The sequence below is a fragment of the Girardinichthys multiradiatus genome, chromosome X, assembly GCF_021462225.1.
Source record: "Girardinichthys multiradiatus isolate DD_20200921_A chromosome X, DD_fGirMul_XY1, whole genome shotgun sequence".
NCBI lineage: Eukaryota > Metazoa > Chordata > Actinopteri > Cyprinodontiformes > Goodeidae > Girardinichthys > Girardinichthys multiradiatus.
Genome location: NC_061817.1, coordinates 30,657,170 through 30,679,843, shown reverse-complemented (window position 1 = coordinate 30,679,843; position 22,674 = coordinate 30,657,170). Strand labels below are relative to the sequence as shown.

Below are 22,674 nucleotides of genomic sequence, written 5' to 3'. Positions count from 1 at the left end.
TGACCTTTTGTGGCTTACCCACCTCCTTGTGGAGGGTGTCATGACTGTCTGCTGGACAACTGTCTAGTTAGCAGTCTTTCCCATGATTCTCTAAGCTATAATGTGGCCTCTACATAACATTTCTGTTTTAAAAACCATGCTGTATTATAAAGACAGTACACTTGTGTGATCACAGATTTAATCAGTTACTAACTGATGTTTTATGGATTTGGAGAACCGTCTTTAAAATAAAGCCTTACTTATTTCTGGCTGTGCAGTACTGAGAGTGTAAGCTGCCTGATACGAGACAGTACTTTTCCTTTGAGGGATCTTACAGTCTCTTCTGGTTACAACTCTTGTGGAAAAGTTTTGATTTTGCTTAATTCATGGGGGAGGTGCAGACAATGCCAAATTTTATACATATATAGAATATCAAAATATTTAATGACCTTATCCCAAGAAAAATTAATATGTTTAGTTAAAACATTGCAGTGATGATATGAGTTTCGCCTTTTATCTAATATTGTTAAAGCTTGCTTATCTAGTCTTTATTTTGATTTTAGGGCAGTCTTTCTAGTTTGTGTCCACAAACCTTGTGTTACCGCAGACAGTAATTTATATTGACAGCAATATAGCATCCATGTCAATCTGTGAGGCCTCAGTAGTTAAAATATGCATGTTTTTGTGCAAACATTATGGAAGTATTAGTAAATTATTTACAACTTTTTTGTTATGTATGTTGAAAGTAAACTGTGAATGAATTATACACCTGTAGACTGTGTTGTTCTTCTGTAGGGCTGGAAAGGAAGGTGTGGATGGTTTAAGCATCATTTTCTTTTTTGTTCTTTTTTCAAATTAAATTGAAATAAATTTTGAGAATGCAATGAAAGGCTTGATCAGTCTTTCATATTATTGTGGAGGAATTTTGACCCACTTTTTCCTAAGATTGCTTCAGTTGATTCAGCTTTGCAGCCATGGCATTTACATTTAGCCAGATGTAGGTCTGTTTGTTGCAGTTCACTTTTTTCCAGTCGTTCTGTTGTAAATTTGCTTGTTGTTGGATGGGTGCAAAAACTTGTTATCACTCATGTAAAAACTTTGTGTTGCAAGGCACCTGCACTATGCCTTCCTCCCTGTGTGTGTGAGATCATTGTTATCTTTGTGAGAACCAGCCTCCTTTCCGTCTCACACACACACACCCTGTCTGAACTGTCTGTTGAACTGTGCATATAAATAAAGAGATAGGGTGTCAAAAACTTTGTAGTTTCACTGCAAAGTGGGCTACCCTTGCTGCAAGTAACTCTGACTGTATCGTTCTTACCTCTGAGTTGACTAAATAATACCTAACACTTGTCTTTTTGGATTGTTAATGCTGCAGTTGTATGTGAGGCCATGTGTTGTACCGATGTGCTCTTACAGAAGAAGTCATACCTACTGATGATCAATTCATTAATTGAATTTCAGAAAAAGCCCCTGGTTGCTACTTTACGTCTAAAATGCACTCGATGCACCACATATGTACATAGTTTTGCCCTTAACTACATTGATATTGTCATGGAAACTTTCTTTTTAACAAAATAATAGGATTTATGAGGATGAGCAGTGTGGTTTTCGTCCAGGCCGTGGAACACTGGACCAGCTCTATACCCTCTACAGGGTACTCGAGGGTTCATGGGAGTTTGCCCAACCGGTCCACATGTGTTTTGTGGACCTGGAGAAAGCATTCGACTGTGTCCCTCGTGATGCCCTGTGGGGGGTGCTCCAAGAGTATGGAATCGGGGGCCCTTTACTAGGGGCCATCCGGTCTCTGTACAAGCGGAGCAGGAGTTTGGTCCACATTGCCGGCACTAAGTTGGACCTGTTCCCGGTGCATGTTGGACTCCGGCAGGGCTGCCCTTTGTCACCGGTCCTGTTCATAACTTTAATGGACAGGATTTCTAGGCGCAGCCAAGGGCCGGAGGGGGTCTGGTTTGGGGACCAGAGGATTTCGTCTCTTCTTTTTGCAGATGACGTGGTCCTGCTGGCCCCCTCTAGCCAAGACCTACAGGATGCGCTGTGGCGGTTCGCAGCCGAGTGTGAAGCGGCAGGGATGAAAATCAGCTCCTCCATGTCCGAGGCCATGGTTCTCGACCGGAAAAGGGTGGCTTGTCCTCTTCAGGTTGGAGGGGAGTTCCTGCCTCAAGTGGAGGAGTTTAAGTATCTCGGGGTCTTGTTCACGAGTGAGGGAAGAATGGAGCGGGAGATCGACAGACGGATCAATGCGGCTGCCGCAGTAATGGGGGCGCTGTGCCGGTCCGTTGTGGTGAAGAGAGAGCTGAGCCGAAAAGCGAAGCTATCAATTTACCGCTCGGTCTACGTTCCTACCCTCACCTATGGCCATGAACTTTGGGTCATGACCGAAAGAACGAGATCCCGGATACAAGCGGCTGAAATGAGCTTCCTCTGGCACTCCCTTAGAGATAGGGTGAGGAGCTTGGCCATCCGGGAGGGGCTAGGAGTAGAGCCGCTGCTCCTCCACATCGAGAGGAGCCAGTTGAGGTGGCTCGGGCATCTATACCGGATGCCTCCTGGACGCCTTCCTCGGGAGGTGTTCCAGGCACGTCCCACCGGGAGGATGCCCAGGGGACGGCCCAGGACACGCTGGAGGGACTATGTCTCTCAGCTGGCCTGGGAACGCCTTGGGCTCCCCCTGGAGGAGCTGGAGGAGATGTCTGGGTGTCTCTGCTGAGTCTGCTGCCCCCGCGACCCGGTCCTGGATAAAGCGGGAGACGACAAGTACGACGAGGATGATTTCCATCCAATACAGTTTTTCTTGCTCAGTTATTAATTCCAATCTGTGCATTTTGTTTATGTAACCATACATTGGCACTACATCCCTTTATCTCACATCTTTTCAAGAGCAGATGATTATTCCAAAATAACACGGGCAGATGTCATTCATGTTGTAATTCTTCTAATACACTTTCACTTGCTCCACAGTTGTCTGTCCGTTCATGATAGAGTGAACCTCCACACTCTCTGTTTGAAACCTGTCCCATCAAAGAACATGCATAATTCTGTGAGTGATGGACAGGGCTGGAACCCACTGGGTCATTCTGTCTTGTAGAGCTCAGCTGGCTCATGTTGTGCTCTGTGGACACTAAAGTGCGGGCTCCTGAGGGTATCAGAGAGCTGAAGGCTGTGTGATACTGTGGTTGTCCAATGTGACTGTTGGCAGAATTAACTGGTGTCTGGGGATTGGCGAGACTTTGTGAGTTGGTTAGCAAGTTCAATACAGGATAAGGGTGATTAGATACTGGATTAGTGTTATCTTTTGCCGGGCTAGATATTTTGTAGGTAGCTGGTGGGCACTGACAAATCACCGGGAAGCTGCTAAAGGTTGAGCTATTGCCAAGGAGGGGTGAACCTATATTGTTGTAAGGGTGGATTATACAAGGGGAGCTTGGGGTGGCTCTGGGTGTTTGAAATGGACTGTACTGGCTCTGTAGCCGTTCAGCTGATGTTCCCTCTTTGTCAGAGCAGCATAGATGCAAACAAGTGGAAACAGAGCTTGATGAATGCAGCAAAGTGGAATTTCTCCTGTGAGACAGCATTCCACCACAGTCCCATTCATTTCTAGCTGGGTAGCTAATCGTTTCATGATGTAGGTGTAGTTCACTAGATGAATCTAAAGAGACATTAGGGTGCCAGTGGCTACAGCTTGTCACACCAGGGGGAGAGACATGACGACTCATGGGGATATTTGACTGCAGGAAATGCATTATGCCATGGAGCTCCTTCATCAGGTTGAAGACTTCTTCATTTAAGTTGTTAACCTGAGAGAGAAAAGAAAAGTTGAAGATATGTTTGAGAAGTTTATCTGTTTTATTCAAAAAGCATTTTTGAGCCTTTAACATGTTCTGTTCCAGGATTTCACATTATTTAGCTCCACCAATCTTCTCATCAACTCTGACCAGCTCTGCTGTCCCTGCTGAAGAAAGGTATGCCCCTAAGCATGATGCGGCCACCACCATGTTTCACTGTATTAATGGTGTGTTTTTTACATTTTATCCTGGACTTACAAACAAAAAAAAAACAATATATCATCAAACTACTAAATCTTTAAAACTTTGCCAGAATAAATGGTCTTAGATCAAAGCATTAACAATTTTTAGTAATGCGGTTGATATCTCTAAGGCACTGCTGGGCCTGGGGCTTAAATATATTCAGAGTTGCTGGTCAGGTATGAACCGTATAGAACCCTCAGGTTATCAGAGACCTCTTCACTCTGTTTACAGGACCAAAACTAAACAAGGAAAGACAGCATTTAGTTTCTACAGCCTGCATCTCTGAAACAAACCGCCTGAAACCCTAAAATGTGCAGAAACCGTTGGCTTTTTTTAAAGAAGGACTGAAAACTTTACTGTGTAGTGCAACTCACCCATTAAGACCAAAGACTGCTTTATCACGTCCTTCATATGTGTTAGACTTTAATTTGTTTATTTGTTTTATATTAAGGTTACTTTCTTTTATGTCTCATATTTTTAGGTGATGCTTCATTTGTCTTTTTTATGTATCAGGCATTTTTATCTTTCTCTGTTCCTTTGTTCTTCCTGTAAAGCACTTTACATTATCCTGTGTATGAATGTTACTATATAAATAAACTTGTATTGCCTTAGAAAATTTAAACTCAAATTTAAAACTTAATGTTATGTGTTTTTTTTATTTAATTAGTTTGCATATCGGTATATGCAAAATCATCCTGTCCAATCCCTTGGCTTCGTGGCAGCAGCATGCTTTTGCTCTGCTTCGGGTCATTCTTGGGGACCCTAGACCTGAATTCACTAGCTTTTCAGCTATAAGGATGGAGACACATAGTCAATTTACACTGCTGATGAGTCTTTCCTGACAATTAGAAGTGGACACTACCAAGACTTTCTTTGGATCCTTGGAAAACCAGAGTTTTCTGCTTCAGAAAATTAGGGGCAAGGAAGAGTCATATGCAGTGCCTGGAGCATACTTGTAATACCAAAGAGCTTGGTGTTGAATTGAAACTAGAATGTCACAACATATTCAAGCCTTCAAATCAATAAAAAAAAAAGTTCATTTCTACCAGAGGCAGTTTATAAAACTATAGCTATAATTCAAACAGATAGATCTATACTGGGAATTAAGCACAAAATCCTTTTGCTAAAGAATAAAATGGGAACCTTGTGGATTATTGATAGGCATAAAGATGCCATGTAACTTATAATACAATATGAGTGAAGTATTGCATTTAAAAAAGGAAAACAGATGGAGTTTCATGGAGCATAATTATTTTACGATTTATGTTTGAATCTTACCTCTTTATTTAATTTGATCATGTTCTGTTTCACCTCTTCTGTCTCACTTAGGAGGTTCACATTCACCTGTAACTCATCTAAAAAAATGAAAAGAAAAGGGGTTAACCTGAAATCATTGTCTTTGATACTTACAATGCACAGCAATCTGAACATAAACTGAGAGGTTTAAATATTGGAAGAAATTAAAACAAGCAAGTATGTAAAAAGTCTAGTTTCTCATGCCAGTTCAGTTAGCGAAGCATTTCACAAAACTGTTTGAATTTTTTTTTTCCTCATTAACTTAAAAGAATTGCAGTCAGCATGCTTTTTTAAAAGTTTACCTGACACATTAGTCCTCGTCTTGTCCTGCTCTATATTGAACTGAAATGTGTGGCTATTGTCCTCAATTCCATCCACGATCCTGTCAATGAAACAAATGGATGTCACATCATTTTAAAAAGCGCAAACAGTAAGTAAGTGTAAAAACGGGGAAAATGTCACCTGGGACTCAGGTTTAGGGGACTAACACAAGGCACTGATGGAAGCAATAACTTGGATGGCTGATTACTTAAATCTGATTCATTTTATATGTCGTTAAATATTTTAAATTATATTAGTGTAGTTAACCATAAATACTCAGGACAGCAAACCAGGCTCCCTCTGCAATGTCACATAATGCACTAAATAATTTAATGTTCCCTAGATCAGAGGAATGCTTTGCCAAAATATAATTAGGTCATAATTTTACAAACAATTCCAGTAATTTAAATTAAGCTAGAGTTCATTAAATGCAAACCATGGGTCCAGTGAGTGATAAGCTGCATTGCTGTGAGTATGTTCTTGGCAAACATTAACTAAATCACAAGATTAAAATATTCAGAACACCCACATAAAATGATTTTATCTGGTAGCTTCAATGTAACAAAATGTTACCTCTATTTTTTCCTCTCTGACCTCTGAAAGGTTGCATACATAACATAGCATGAGCACAGTGTTAAAGATGCAACTAAACAAAAGTGTTGGCTTAACCTGAGAAGTAATAGGCATTTATTTAGAGTATCTTAGCTAAAGTTTATACTGTTTTTGTTCACTGATCATCAGTAGTTGCCATAAACTGCATAATGCTTCCTCACTTTTGTTTGTCATGCCCAGTCTTCATAAAAGAAACACCTGACTCATCTCTGTTAAAGTTAGGGGAGGCATTACAGGAAATCTTAACATAACCCATAGAAAGACGCACATACCACAGACTGCCTAGGAGTCCATGGAAATCTCCTTAATATCTGCAGATATAACAAAGAAAACAAATTAATTATTTAATTATTTTTTAAAGTATTATTATGCACAGTAAATATACACTTGCTGGCCAAGTTATTGGGTACCCTTTTTCAGTTGGTTGTGAACAAACAGCCAATCAAGGCAATTAGGCATTTCATGAAGAGGACTTGCTAAAGTTCAAATGAAGCATCAGAATGTGGAAGAAACAGGTTTTAAGTTACTTTGAATGTGGCACGGTACTTGGATGTACCATGCAACCATCTCTTGGGTTTATAGAGAATGGTTTGTGCAACAGCTGAATGAGACTGCATTGTTGATGCCAGACGTCCCCGGGAAATGGCCAAATGGGTTAAGGTGATAGAAAGGCAACAGTAGTTTAAATAACCACTCGTTACAATAAAGGTAGAATACCATCTCTGAAGCCACAAATTGTGGAACCTTAGAGCAGATGGGTTACAACAACTGAAGACCATACTGCCTGACACTAAAAACAGGAAACTGAGACTGCTCTCTAAAATTGGACAATAAGAGACTGAAAAAATGTCACCTCGTCCACTGATTCTGGCAAAAACAAGATGAAGGCACAAAACATACTGCATTATATTAGTGGCTCAGACTGCTGCTGGTGGTAAGGGTGTGGAGAAGATTATTTGGCACCCTTTGGATTCTTTAGAAGAGAATTGTTTAAACAAGGAGTCTGAGTAAAGTTGCAGGCCATTTTCATCCCTATATGACAACAGTGTGTCCATCTGATAGCCACCTCATGCAGAAAAATTCACCATGTCACTAATCTCAAATTATCCCCCACTAGCTTCTTATTCACTGTACTACAATGATCTCCACAGCCAGCAGATCTTAATATACAATAGATTTACATCAAGGTCCCCTTGCTAGTACTGGATTGCCTTTTTTCTTTGTGGCAGATGTTCAACAGGGCACACCTAATGAGGTAGTCAGTGAGTTTATTTTGTTATTGTTCAGTGAAAGGACCTCTTAGAATAATTCTGCAGTGAAACAAAGTTATATTTCTTACGTGAGGCTCACTGCCTTCTCTCAGGTGGTAGGTAAGGTTGTGGTGGATGTCAGAGCTGAAGCGAGTGCTGTACTCTGGATACAGTCTCAGGACTTCCCTCAAATCCTTAACACTGATGTACTGCAAGTCACAGTAGGTGAGTGCCTTCACATCTGCATTTGTCTTGATCACCTGATCATGCTCTGGCAGGTCAGCCCCTATTAGGTCACCTTTGCCTGTAGTGATAGTCAGAGAGAGGAGATGCTAGGAGACACAGAGCTTAATCAACAGCAAAAAGGGTGTCGCTCTTTGTGTACACTCACCCAGAATAGCTTGGACTATACCATCTTTCAGGACTTCAAGAGAACCAGAACAGACAAAATAATTAATGTGCAGGGCATCCCCATGGCGGATGAGGTACTCCCCTGGTCCACAGAAGGAAGTCTTGATGTGAAGGGACAGGGACCGCAGACACCCTCTGCTGGCTCTCTCAAACACAGGCAGCTGCAGGATGTCTTTGTTCAGATACATGGCAATATCTGCTAGCAGCTCATCTGGGAAGTCATGCAATAGCTGAGGGCGAATGAAAAAAAAGGGCTTTTGTTACCAAAATATGATCATTCGGCAGTGCAAATAAATTACCTACTTACTCTAAGATTTATCTACTTACTCTAAGATTTATCTAATTGGTGATACTTTGAATTGGTGGTGTCTTGCCAGGTCAGTCTTGGAAAATAGATTTTAAATCTCAGTGAGGTTTCATTTGGATAAATAAAGATTTATTATTGTATTTACTTTTAGCATATTGTTTTGATTTTTCATGCAACATATTGTCAGCCAAAGACAAATATGAGCAAAAAAGACATATGTAAACAAATAAATGTGTTGTAGGTATAAGTTTTTAATGCAGGATGACTGTAAAAAAAGGTGCAAAAATGTCATAGTTTTCCCATTTCACACCATGTATATGAAGAATTTTACAAATATTTAGCATGTTTTGTTTGCTTTTAAATAATAGTTTGTGTATAATATGGTGTAAAATACCAGTAAAAGTGTTGTTTTCATAAGACCAACCAAGCCAGACAACAGACTAAATTGGTTTGGGCTGTTTAGCAACAATTTTGAGATCTGTAAAAAATATAAAATACCTATTACCATTCATTATCAAATTAATGGCGATGGTGAAGATATATAAAGACAACATGGTAAGCTCTATGCTCAGGCATATAACATTGCACGTAGGTTTAGCTACTGTTCATTTCAAGTCCTCCAGAGCCACTGTTCTGCAGCTTTTAAATGGATCCCTGCTCCAACACATTGAAATCAAATGGCTGAAATACCTCTTTAGCAAATTATCAGGTTTTGCAGGGTAATGGGGCATTCGCTTGATCTGGAATGAGGATGTATGTAAAAGTTGATCTTACAAAAGCCTAGCATGCAGTAGTTGCATGTTGCATAGGATGATGCAATGTGAATGTCCCTTACAATACTCAGAAGGGGGAGTGCCAGTAAGATGGTTGTACCTGCACGTGTTTGTTTTTACAACAAGTGCTTTACAAGTGCTTTAGCACTTCATAGAAATTTCAGGTTAAGAGTTATACAACGTTTGGATGATACTGCAAACAATATTAATGCAGCACACACAAATCCCACTGTGAGTTGTTCCCACTGTGTAGTTTTAACACAAGAGTGAAGAGTAGGGGTATACTTTTCACACCATTACTTGTCATGTTTTTTGGTTCAGCCAAATTCTAAACAGTCAAATTTATCTTTTCTGTAAGCATGAGCGAAATGTCTTTTCTCAGCCATCTGACCGTCAGTAGCATTCATTTGTGTTTATGCCATTGTTGACCGACCAAGTGGCTTGAAAGTACTCCAGCATCCTCTGCTTCAGCTGCTGAGGAAGTCGATGCACACGGATGAAGTCCTTGAGATCCTTCATGCGGGTGTGGTAGAGTGAGCACCGTGAGTACATGCACTGGATAAGAGCCGTTACATTGCCAAAGACCACTGCATGCATCAGGGCTGATGGTGGAAAATACAGTAAAGGTGATCTTAGAAAGTTTAGCCTACGTGGGAAATTTCAGTTCATCAGTTCTTCAGTTATAAACTCACCACCAATCAGCATAATACAGATGGAGAAGATTTTCTCTGCATCTGTGTTGGCACACACGTTGCCAAAATCGACACTGGTAAGGCTACTGAGGAAGAAGTAGAGGGAGGCGATGTAGGCACTGTGAATAGAGGGTCCACCCATGGTGGTGTTGATGTATGGTGTCTCCAGACGCTTCCCCAACTCCTGAAGCCATCCTGATGGTATGGAAGCATATCATTAAATTAGCTACTCTCATTCCACTGCTTTGTTCTTCTTTAGTGGAGGGACATTTCTGCTTTGGCAAGTCATGAAAATGGTCATACAATTTGGAGAGATCAATACTTGCTCTGAGATTAAGAGAAAAGCCACAGGCATTCAAGCATTCAATCATGACTTGAGATGTTCTGCCAAAAAATCAACTAGAAGTAGCTTCCAATTAAAAGAGACTATTGGCACTATATAAATAAACTGAATTGAATTGAATTGAACTGTATTGAATTGAATTGGGACATACTGAACTCACCTATATCCCAAGTAACAGGATCACTGCTTTCTATCTCCTTGCGTCCAATGACATACCAGATGCAGGCCATCCAGTGAGCCAGGAGGGCAAACACAGACATGAGCAGCGTGAGGACCACTGCGCTGTACTGGGACTAACAATCCAGTTTCTGCAAGAGACGCAGCAAGCGCAGCAGACGAACTGTCTTCAGAAGGTGCAGCAATGAGGTCTGGTCAAGATGAGGGAAAGCAGAACACACATTAACACTTGTACTCGTCTTCCGCTTCATCCGAGACCTGGTCGTGGGGGCAGCAGACTCAGTAGAGACACCCAGACTTCCCTCTCCCCAGAGAAAGATTTAACAAAGGGCCCTTTGGGAGAGCTCGGTCAGCAAAGCGAGGTTGTATTCACCGAGTGGTCTGTCTCACAATCAGTATTAAAGCTTTTTATACCCTTAACGAACTTCAAAGCTGACTGCTGAAACTTCCTTTTAAGGAATTAGTTACGAAGCCACAGGTCCCTAATGGAGTTTTTTACATTCCTGTGTCCCCACTACAAATTAGTTAACCTCTATGGGAGTACTTTATTGCCCATATCATGCCGAACAGCCTGCATTTACTGCTTACAGCTGCTGGCAAACATTCTGACCTGAGATTGACCCTTCCTCCAGCCTGAAGCCTGCTGTGACCTCTGTCTCCCTGTGGTCCCACACGTTATATCTCAGTTTTAACCTCACACATGCAAACTTAACACATAGTATGAAACTCAATGATTTTAATTCTCAACAATTCCCCTTTTTGACCTCTGCAAAAGAGGTCAACATTCAAAGAAGTAGCAATGATAAGTAACAAATAGCACACCAAAAGATTAGTACTCTGCGAAACAATAAAGAAAAGCAATGAATTACAACTGGGCCACTAAGTCCCCACCTTCAGCAACAACATTTTGCACCAGACACCTCCTCCAGCTACTCTGGGGGGAGCCCAAGCCATTCCCAGGCCAGCCGAGAAACATAGTCCCTGCAGCATATCCTGGGCCATGTCCTGGGCCTGGAAAACCTCCCGAGCTCCCCCCGGACGGGCAAGTTCTTCACTCTATTTCTAAGGGAGTGCCCAGCCACCCTACAGAGGAAGCTCATTTCCTTCGGTCATGACCCAAGGTTCATGGCCATAGGTGAGAGTAGGAACGTAGAGTGACGGTAAATCGAGAGCTTCACTTTATGGCTCAGCTTTGTCTTCACCACAACAGACTGGCACAGCGCCCCCATTATTGCAGCAGCCGCACCGATCCATCTGTTGATCTCCCGCTACATTCTCCCCTCACTCGTGAACAAGACCCCAAGATACTTAAACTCCTCCACTTGAGGCAGGAACTCCCCTCCAACCTGAAGAGGGAAAGCCACCGTTTTCCAGTTGAGAACCATGGCCTCAGACTTGGAGGAGCTAATCTTCATCCCAACTGCTTCACACGTGGCTGCAAACCGCCCCAGTGCATGCTGTAGGTCTTGGCTAGAGGGGGCCAGTAGGACCACGTCATCTGCAAAAAAAAGAGATGAAATCCACCGGTCCCCAAACCAGACCCCCTTCGGCCCTTTGCTGCGCCTAGAAATCCTGTCCATTAAAATTATGAACAGGATCGGTGACAAAGGGCAGCCCAGCCAGAGTCCAACATGCACCGGGAACAGGTCCGACTTAGTGCCAGCAATGTGGACCAAACTCCTGCTCCACTTGTATCGAGACCAGATTGCCCCTAATAAAGGGCCCCTGACTCCGTACTCCTGGAGCACCCCCCACAGGACACCTCGAGGGACACAGTTGAATGCCTTTTCCAGGTTCACAAAACACATGTGGACCAGTTAGGCAAACTCCCATGAACCCTCAAGTACTCTTCAGAGGGTGTAGAGCTGGCCCAGTGTTCCATGGCCTGGACAAAAACCACACTGCTCCTCCTGAAGCCGAGCTTCGACTGTCTGCCGGACTCTCCTCTCCAATACCCTGGCATAGGCCTTACCAGGGAGGCTGAGGAGTGTGATCCCCCTGTAGTTGGAACACACCCTCCGATCACCCTTCTTATGAAGGGGGACCACCACCCAGTCTGCCATTCCAGAGGCACTGTCCCCGACTGCCACGCATTGTTGAAGAGGCGTGTCAACCATGACAGCCCCACAACATCCAGAGCCTTGAGGTACTCAGGGCGGATCTCATCCACCCCCGAAGCCCTGCCACAGTGGAGCTTTTTAACCCCCTCGGTGACTTCAGCCTGGGTGATGAAAGAGTCCAACCTGAGTCCCCAGCCTCTGCTTCCACCAGGGAATGCGTGATGGCAGGATTGAGGAGATCCTCGAAGTACTCCTTCCACCGGCCGATAATGTCCCCAGTCCAGGTCAGCAGTTCCCCACCCTCATTGTAACCAGTGTTGGCAAAGCACTGCTTCCCACTACTGAGGCATCGGACGGTTTGCCAGAATTGCTTCGAGGCCAACTGGTAGTCCTTCTCCATGGCCTCACTGAACTCCTCCCAGACCCAAGTTTTTGCCTCTACCACAGCTTGTGCCGCAGCACGCTTGGCCTCACGGTATCCGTCAACTGCCTCCGGAGTCTTGATGGGACTCTTTAGCTTGACAGCATCCCTTACTGCCGGTGTCCACCACCAGGTTCGGGGATTGCGACAGGCACAGCAGACCTTATGGCCACAGCTACGGGTGCATCGATGCGGAGAACATGGTCCACTCGGACTCTATGCCTCCAACCTCCCCCGGAATCTGGTCCAAGCTCTGCTGGAGGTGTGGGTTGAATACATCCCTGGCCGAGAGCTCAGCCAGATGTTCCCAGCAGACCCTCACTATGTGCTTGGGTCTGCCAAGTCTGTCCAGCTTTCTCCTCTTCCAGCAGATCCAACTCACCACCAGGTGGTGATCAGTGGACAGCTCAGCCCCTCTCTTCACCAGAGTGTCCAAAACATGCGGCCAAAGGTCTAAAGAAACGACAACAAAGTCGATCATCCACCTCCTTCCTAGGGTGTCCTGGTGCCAAGTGCACTGATGAACACCCTTATGTTTGAACGTGGTGTTCATTATGGACAATCCGTGACTAGCACAGAAGTCCAATAATGAAACACCACTTGGATTCAGATCGGGGAGGCCATTCCGCCCAATCACGCCTCTCTAGGTGTCACTGTCATTTCCCATGTGGGCGTTGAAGTCTCCCAGCAGAATAACAGAGTCCCCGGGAGGGGTACTATGCAGCATCCCCGACAAGGACGCCAAGAAGGCAGGGTACTTCGCACTACCGCTTGGCCTGTTGGCCGAAATGACAGTCAGAGACCTGTCCTCGACCCGAGGTTGCAGGGATGCGACCCTCTCATCCACCGGGGTAAACCCTTACACGAGACGGCTGATCTGGGGGGCAACAAGCGAACCCACCCCAGCTCGCCGCATCTTCCCGAGGAGCTGGGTTCCAGAGCCCATGCTGTGTGTGGAGGTGAGCCCGACTATTTCTAGTTGATATTAGCAATCACATTAACACTTCCTGTATTATTCTTCACTTTATAGTAATCTAACTTTTTAAGCTAAACAGATCCTCTTGTTTGTTAGCAACTGGCAAAAGTTAATGAGAATTTAGAATACTGGGAAAAAAAAGAATCTTTAGAAGAATGGGCAAAATTTTAGTTATAGATATGGATAAACTTGTTGCCAAAAAATGGCTACATAGTACGTGGTGCCAGGAAAATTAATTTCCTGTCTGACCATCGCTGACATAAACATGTGGAGTTTGCTAATCTGTACTGGGACTTTAACTTGGTCAGATGAATCTAAGATTGAGCATTTTGTCAAAAAACTCTCCAGGTAGATTTTGCATGGAACAAAGGAAGTACAGGTCCTTCTCAAAATATTAGCATATTGTGATAAAGTTCATTATTTTCCATAATGTCATGATGAAAATTTAACATTCATATATTTTAGATTCATTGCACACTAACTGAAATATTTCAGGTCTTTTATTGTCTTAATACGGATGATTTTGGCATACAGCTCATGAAAACCCAAAATTCCTATCTCCCAAAATTAGCATATTTAATCCGACCAATAAAAGAAAAGTGTTTTTAATACAAAAAACGTCAACCTTCAAATAATCATGTACAGTTATGCACTCAATACTTGGTCGGGAATCCTTTGGCAGAAATGACTGCTTCAATGCGGCGTGGCATGGAGGCGATCAGCCTGTGGCACTGCTAAGGTCTTATGGAGACCCAGGATGCTTCGATTGCGGCCTTTAGCTCATCCAGAGTGTTGGGTCTTGAGTCTCTCAACGTTCTCTTCACAATATCCCACAGATTCTCTATGGGGTTCAGGTCAGGAGAGTTGGCAGGCCAATTGAGCACAGTGATACCATGGTCAGTAAACCATTTACCAGTGGTTTTGGCACTGTGAGCAGGTGCCAGGTCGTGCTGAAAAATGAAATCTTCATCTCCATAAAGCTTTTCAGCAGATGGAAGCATGAAGTGCTCCAAAATCTCCTGATAGCTAGCTGCATTGACCCTGCCCTTGATAAAACACAGTGGACCAACACCAGCAGCTGACATGGCACCCCAGACCATCACTGACTGTTGGTACTTGACACTGGACTTCTGGCATTTTGGCATTTCCTTCTCCCCAGTCTTCCTCCAGACTCTGGCACCTTGATTTCCGAATGACATGCAGAATTTGCTTTCATCCGAAAAAAGTACTTTGGACCACTGAGCAACAGTCCAGTGCTGCTTCTCTGTAGCCCAGGTCAGGCGCTTTTGCCGCTGTTTCTGGTTCAAAAGTGGCTTGACCTGGGGAATGCGGCACCTGTACCCCATTTCCTGCACACGCCTGTGCACGGTGGCTCTGGATGTTTCTACTCCAGACTCAGTCCACTGCTTCCGCAGGTCCCCCAAGGTCTGGAATCGGCCCTTCTCCACAATCTTCCTCAGGGTCGGGTCACCTCTTCTCGTTGTGCAGCGTTTTCTGCCACTCCTTTTCCTTCCCACAGACTTCCCACTGAGGTGCCTCGATACAGCACTCTGGGAACAGCCTATTCGTTCAGAAATTTCTTTCTGTGTCTTACCCTCTTGCTTGAGGGTGTCAATAGTGGCCTTCTGGACAGCAGTCAGGTCGGCAGTCTTACCCATGATTGGGGTTTTGAATGATGAACCAGGCTGGGAGTTTTAAAGTCCTCAGGAATCTTTTGCAGGTGTTTAGAGTTAACTTGTTGATTCAGATGATTAGGTTCATAGCTCGTTTAGAGACCCTTTTAATGATATGCTAATTTTGTGAGATAGGAATTTTGGGTTTTCATGAGCTGTATGCCAAAATCCTCCGTATTAAGACAATAAAAGACTTGAAATATTTCAGTTAGTGTGCAATGAATCTAAAATATATGAATGTTAAATTTTCATCATGACATTATGGAAAATAATGAATTTTATCACAATATGCTAATATTTTGAGAAGGACCTGTATGTTGCAAAGCTAAAACAACAAACAGCTAACTGTGATTTTGGTGCGTCGCTGGATTATGCACTGAGGGACTGGTTCGTAAGTGGAATTAAAAACGAAGCGTGCCAGAGGAGGTTACTTTCGGAGGACCGGCTGACCTTCGCCAAAGCTTTTGAGATTGCTCTCAATATGGAGACCGCAGACAGAGACACTTGACAGCTTAGAGGCGCGAAGGGTGAACGGGCTATTGAGGCAAACATTCACAAGGTGATGCCAGTAAAAACAAATATGTGCTACAGATGCAAAGGAAAAAATCACAATGCAAATACATGTCATTTCAAAGAGACTAAATGCCATAATTGTGGGAAGATTGGACACATTAGGAAAGCATGTTGAGCTAAAGTGCAAAAGGGTCATGAAAAAAGTGTGCCAAGCAGAAAGACAAAGTATGTGGCAGTTGAGGAAGACCCAGAAGAGGAGTTAGCCGTTTTGACTGTTAGTGCTGAGAATGGTGAACGATATAAAGCAACATTTGCTATAGACAATGTTGAATTGGAAATGGAAATTGACACAAGAGCAGCAAAAAGTGTCATTTCACATACTACATATTTGAAAAAGTTCTGTATCAATCGTGGGGTATGAAGACCAAGCTGTGGATTTGCCACTGTTGGTTGTTAAGGGACATGGCGCATCACTGTGTGGAAGGAACTGGTTGACAAAACTCCGGCTTAACTGGCTGCAGATTAAATACGTGGGTGATGTCAGGATTTGGAGTTCTGCTGCCTGCTGCTTACACCTTTTCGACACTAGGTGCCGCCAGTAGGAGTGTACCTGAGGCGACAGGTGTTGTGGATCTACTCATCAGCTGGGAAGCATATAGAGGAAGGTTGCCAACACCTTGGCGCCTGAGTGTTTTTGCCTCCGTGGTAATTTCTGGCCAGCTCTGAAATCTTTGCATCATTTTTACCATGGATATCTTTTGAAGGATCTGTTGTTGCAAACTCTAACTTGCTTTGTTACCTGTTCCAGATGTGAATCCTACCTGATCTGTTCCAGTCCTCTGTAGTGGCAAAGGCTACTTCCTGATCTAGTCTGTGCATGGCAAGCTGAACTCCTTTCCTGACATTTATTCTCTCCCTGGCGGGTTATTCCGGAATCTCCAGTAAGATACGTTTATGTTGGTTCATGTTTCTGAGGTTCAGCTATTTATCTTTTCTCTTTGTGTTTTCACAGTAAGGAAGATTAGACTCGTTGCTCCTGTTGTTCCTGATCAATCTTTCAATAAAAACTTATTCCTTTTACAAAGTTCTCTGAGAGTCTCTGCATGTGGATTAAGTCGGCTGTAAAAATCATGACAGGTGAGCCAAAACACCTATCACTCAATAAGCTTTTGGATACTTACAGTGATGTATTCAATGAGAAGTTGGGCACATTGAAAGACATTAAAGCTACCATTGGGGTCAAACCTGAAATGCAGCCCAAATTTTGTAAACATTTTGTGTGCAAAATTGCATTTTGAACACAACAAGCGCACCGGGACACCCTGCCACAAACTGTTTGGCTGAAAGATATGTGCAGACATTTAAAGTGGGCATGAAAAAGCTAGCCAGCCGCTCGTGCAGCATTGAGGACAAACTTTCATTGTTTTTGCTGCAGTACCGTGTTATGCCGAACTGCACAACAGGTCAGTCTCCAGCAGAATTGTTCTTGCACAGACACATCTGCACCAGACTGGATTTCATCAAACCTAACATTGAGGAGACCGTTCGCAGGAAGCAGTATCGACAAAAAGCTCAACATGACTTCACTGCTGTGGACTGTTCCTTTTCTGTTGATGGTGTATCTTTGCAACACAGGGGGAGGAGTTCACAAGTGGACACCTGGACAGGTGGTAAGACAAACTGGTCCAGTCTCTTCTCTTATGAAGTGAAAGGGTGGTACTCAAACACTGTGCACAGACGACATGGGGTCCAGCTTTGTACCCAAACTGTAGCTGAACCAGAGATCAAGGACTCTCAAACACCAACACAAGAGCAAAGTGATGTAAACATTACACCTGAACAAAGTGCTGTGGACTCTGGAGTGCACCCCCCTGGTTCCCCAGATCCTTCAGTGGTTGTGAGGCATTCCACGCGACCACAGAATACGCCAAAACAATATCTGAAATAACCTTGTGTTTATCTAGGCATAACAGTTATGCATGTTGTGTTCTGTTATTATTCTTGTTGCATTATGGGTTACATCTGAGTTTAGATGCAGAGGTAAACAGAAAGAAAAAAAATTCTTGATTATCAAGCAAATACATATTTGGGTCATTGTTTGGTTCTATATGAAAATGCACTTAAGCTGAAATAAGTGACCTTAGTTTATTTTAGTTAATGTAGATAAAAAAGTTATTTCCATCTAAAAGGGGATGATGTGGTGTATTCACCCCTGTGATTATTCTGAGTTGGTTCAGTCCTTGTATTCTGAGACGTGCAAGTTCTCTCTCTCTGTTCTTGGAAAAATAGCACAACAATAAAGAGGTACGAACATAGCCAAAGCCTCCTCTGTTAAGACATTACAACAATTAAGCGGTCATCAGTGTAGGACGTGGCCGAAAGATGTCCACTTCTATGCCTTTCTGTGACTCTTCCAGTCTCTCTGTATCTCTGTTGCAACCTGCTGATGACACTCTAAGCTCAGTGGCCACTTCCGTCTGAGAATATCATGTCTTAACCCTTGCAATGGTGAGGTACTGTTGATCTGTTACTGTTAAATTGTTAGGTGTCCTCTTGGTCTTATGATGTCAAAATGTGGACAGCATGATGGGGAGGACTGTTTAGATACCAATTATGACTGAACCAGGAAATGTATTGTTTAATTCTTGGATGAAACACCAGTTATGAGTTTTGCCATTAAGCTGCTTGTTAGAGAACAGCAAGTTGTGCTAAAAGTACTGAGACACTGAACAGTTGGACATGTGCATTCAAATGTTTAGAGAAGGTCACATTAAGTTCACCTGTAAAGGTTAAAGTACATTTTAGGTTCATCCTGAATTTTCACCAAAAAGCCAAATATTCCTAACTTTTGGTTAGTAGTATATAAGTAAAATGTTGTGGGATTTTATTGTGCTTCCCCTGACTGATATATTTGCACAATAAGGTTCTGTAAACTATGGCTTTAGTTAAAGCCACTGCTGCAATGTGTGAACTTGAAAATGGTGGTCTTTAATTAAATATGTTCTTCAAAATGGACTTGTGCTACCAGGCTGTTGCAGCTCATACTTTTTTACATTTATCACTTTAACCAATTTTTGAGTTTTTGGTCTAACAGTTTATTTTTGTTGTTTTTTCAGCTGAGTTATCGAGGGTATATGTCACATTAAAGGTGAAAAAATAAATTATTTGAAATGATTCATCACAGTCCAATTGTTTGGACTGTGATGAATCACAAAACCTGGCCTTAACAGAGGTGTGTATAGTTTAGCTCAGCTGTAGCCCCCAGGATAGGAAAGGTATTCACTCGGCAGATTGATGTTCATATCATGTTCTAAAATGTTTGTAAAGAAATCAGTTTGTATAGTTTAATTACATCAGCTACATGTTAATATTTGAAGAGCATTATTTAAGGAATTATTAGGGGTAATGGGTCCTTAATTCAATAAAGCAAACTAACTGGCACATTTCCCTTCTATTTCTGTGCAAATAATGAGTAAGGTGTCCTTGTTCACCCAGTAATTAAGTTTAGTTTTCAGTATGAACAAACAGCATTTTGAAAGGTTTGATATAGCAAACATTTTGACAATTATGTAGTTCAAAGAACAGCGCAGAGCACCTGCTGCCTGAATGCAAAGGGAGCTTTGTATTATCTCTGCCAAAAACAAAGTAAACATGCAGAACAGCTTATTTATCATTCAGAAGCATAACTTTAAAATAGAATATAATAAAATATCCTAAGAAATGTCCTTTATGCTGTTTGTCGTTTATGCTTTTTGGAGACGGTGGGAAGTGTAAAGTTCTTCAAGTGTGGGTAAATGGCAGCTAAGGATCATTTGGGTAACAGTAATGACCCTTTGGAGCGATTTCCTCTGAGCTGATGTACCACACACAAATGCAGTAGGGTATTATGCCTTTAATAGAGCACTGATAAAAGGACACCAGCGGTATCTGTATTTTTCCTAAGCACACCCAGGAGGTGCAGTCTCTGCTGGGTCATTTTCAGCAGTTAAGTGCTCATACATTTATCTAAGAAATACTCAGTTGTAGAAGATAAAATCTGTTCTACCGTCCACATAAGTTTAATCTAATATTGCATATTGCATGCTTGCTTGGCTCAATCTGTGTTCCAGAACTGAATTCTTTTAGAAAGGCAGCATTGCCAGATGTTTTCCTTCTTTTTCTAAATCATAGAAATCCCCATGGCAACACTAATGCAGAAAGATCATTTATTAGCTTTCTGACTTTATCTCCACATACTTTAGTAGAAAACATCCACACATCTAGCAGCACACATCAAGTGCATGTATTTTACTCTTAAAGTAACTGACCATTGCCACGTAAGTATTTGGACTTGTCATTTGTAATTATTTTCAAATAATTTCCTATGTGCTTTTAATAAACATTTACTACTCTTCCATTGCTTACAGTCAGAAATTCCAAGAGTTCTCTATTTTTATTTGTCATAATCAAAAGTGTAATGTGGAAAAAAAGTCTTGTCATTTTGATCAAACCTGTCATTTTCCACCAAGCAAACAAGTTTAAGCGGGCTTGATTTACAAAATGTTGACAGTGAAACAGTGCAAAAATATTTTTTTCTGACTGCAGAGTGTTCAGTTGTGTTCAACCAAGTGCATTTCCTGTTTTTATATAAATCCCAGTCTCCTGTTGTTAATAATCATAAACTAGTAATGCACCTTGCATGTTGACCACTGGTACCAGCCCCTGCAACCCAGCAAGAATTATTTACAAAATGGATGAATGAATGGATAGATAATTCAGCATTCAGAAATACAGAATTGAGTCAAAAAAGTGACCATAAGGAGGCAGATATCAGTAAACAAAAAAAAAAAGCTGAAAAGGTTTTCTATATTTCAAGGTGGTAGGTGACAAGATGAATAATTTAGGGTATTTTCCAGTTTTCAAAAAGGTTGACTGAACAAGACCTCAGTTGACGTCTGATAAGCTCTCCACCACTGCATAATTCATTTTAATCAATCTCCCTGGCTTCATAGCAGGATCAAGTGAATACTTTCTACATTCGTGTTGGCTTTGTGTTTTCAAATGTCGGTGCTCACATTTCAATCAGGACAGGTTCAAGACAATTCATAGAATGAAGAGTGTTTGTTACAGAAACTTTCTCTAATCAAATTATTTGACAGCTAAGACTGTTGCTTTGAAGGGTCACTGTCACAAATTTCTGTTGGTTCACACAAAGCAAGATTACATGAATATGCAATGGCATGTCTGGGAGTGTCATCACGGAAAATTCATGAATTTACATTGTAAAGGTTGTAAAAGGCATCCACATTCCTATCAGTCCTTGAATGTATTTATGTCTAGCTTTATGTGACTAGGTGCACATTACGTTACTTGCTTGAGAATACCCGACTTGGCTCAGTCGATCTAAAACAAAGCAATTAAAATTTAAAGAATTATCCAAATGAAAGAACCATTACTTGGAGCCCTTTGATTCATAAAATAGGAAATCCAAATAGAACAAAATGTACTCTATTTCATCAATTTTGTGGGCTTTAACTTGTTCTTTGGCAAAGACAGTAATTGTATTTTGCAGAGCACATTATAAACATGAGCAGACATGACAAGAGCAAGCAGAGTTCTCTAGCGAGGAGTAAACATAACAGATGTGTACTGTATATATAGAGCATGGCACAGGTGAAAACTGTGAGACCTGCATAAAGCAGGGGCTGATTAAAGAGGCAATGGCAGAAAATCACCGCAAAAATATGACCGAAACTAAAAAAAGATACTGGAAATACTTTAAAAAAGAATTCTAACAAGAATCACTGAAAGTATAAAGAACATTTTCCATCTTCTAGAAATAAGAAATATAATTCTGTCAAAACTGGCTCAGTTTTAAGACCAAGTTATCAAAAAAACCAAGACCAAAAAAATAAATTAGCAAAGATATTCTTAGTAATGCATACATGTACACGGTATGTCCCTTTTTATGTCGGCCTTCTTGTGTATCTTGCGTATTCCTGAATCCTATTAATTATATTTACCTTAGTGGAAACAGCCTCACCACGTTTTACTAAGTAAATTAATGTTTATATACATTTCTGGATTTTTCCATTTTTTGTTCAAGTTGCTGGTATATCCACAAAAAACCTGAAATAACAATGTCATATTTTATTTTATTCACAATAAAAGAGTACAGTGAAATAATTCCTGCCCTCTTTGGGGCTGAGTATTTTTTTTACCTGAATTGCTAACAAGTGAGCCGCTGAGCTATCTCTGATCATTTGGTAAAAAATATGGAAATATAGGACAACTCTTTAAAGTACTTACGAGTTCCATCAAAGTGATTCGCAACACTGTCCAAAAAGGTATTTTGTGGAGCAAGGAGGCCCTTCATCACAGGCATCTTGTTTTAGATGTTAAAAGGAGAGCTTCAGCTTTCAGGAGTTTGTCATTAATCCAAGACCTAAAAGAGAGATAAAGTGCTGCTCCTTGGTCTTGCTTGGGAATATAACGTTCTAAGTATTTTGCTGGATGCAAAAATTAAAGCAGAGATTCTCAGATAAACTGTATTTCTTTTTCAGAAGATGAGGATATTTGCAGTTCTCCAAAGCTTTTCTGTCAGTACAATTATCAGGTTCAGCTGCGCATTGTTCAGTGTTGTCTTGCAACGGCATCACGGCATATGCTCTACCACTCTGTGAGTCTTAACTCCACAAAGCATGGTTCCTGCCATCTCCAGTCTCCTCCCACCGTGGAAGCCTCAATATCTCTTTCCTTCTTTAAAAATGCCTGGCTCCTCCTACTTATCTTTCCCTTAAAAAAAGTATAGAAATTGACTTCATTCTCCATCTCTTCCCTCTTTC

General features: G+C 41.9%; 1 long non-coding RNA gene and 1 pseudogene across 1 annotated transcript; one reads left to right on the top strand and one right to left on the bottom strand.

The window, feature by feature from the left end:
• Nucleotides 1-2,912: 2,912 nt before the first annotated feature.
• Nucleotides 2,913-22,214, bottom strand: LOC124862488 (annotated as a pseudogene).
• Nucleotides 16,516-18,165, top strand: LOC124863442. The gene is made up of 2 exons (XR_007037134.1): nucleotides 16,516-16,791; nucleotides 16,863-18,165. It is a non-coding gene; the product is annotated as an uncharacterized LOC124863442 (long non-coding RNA).
• Nucleotides 22,215-22,674: the final 460 nt, after the last annotated feature.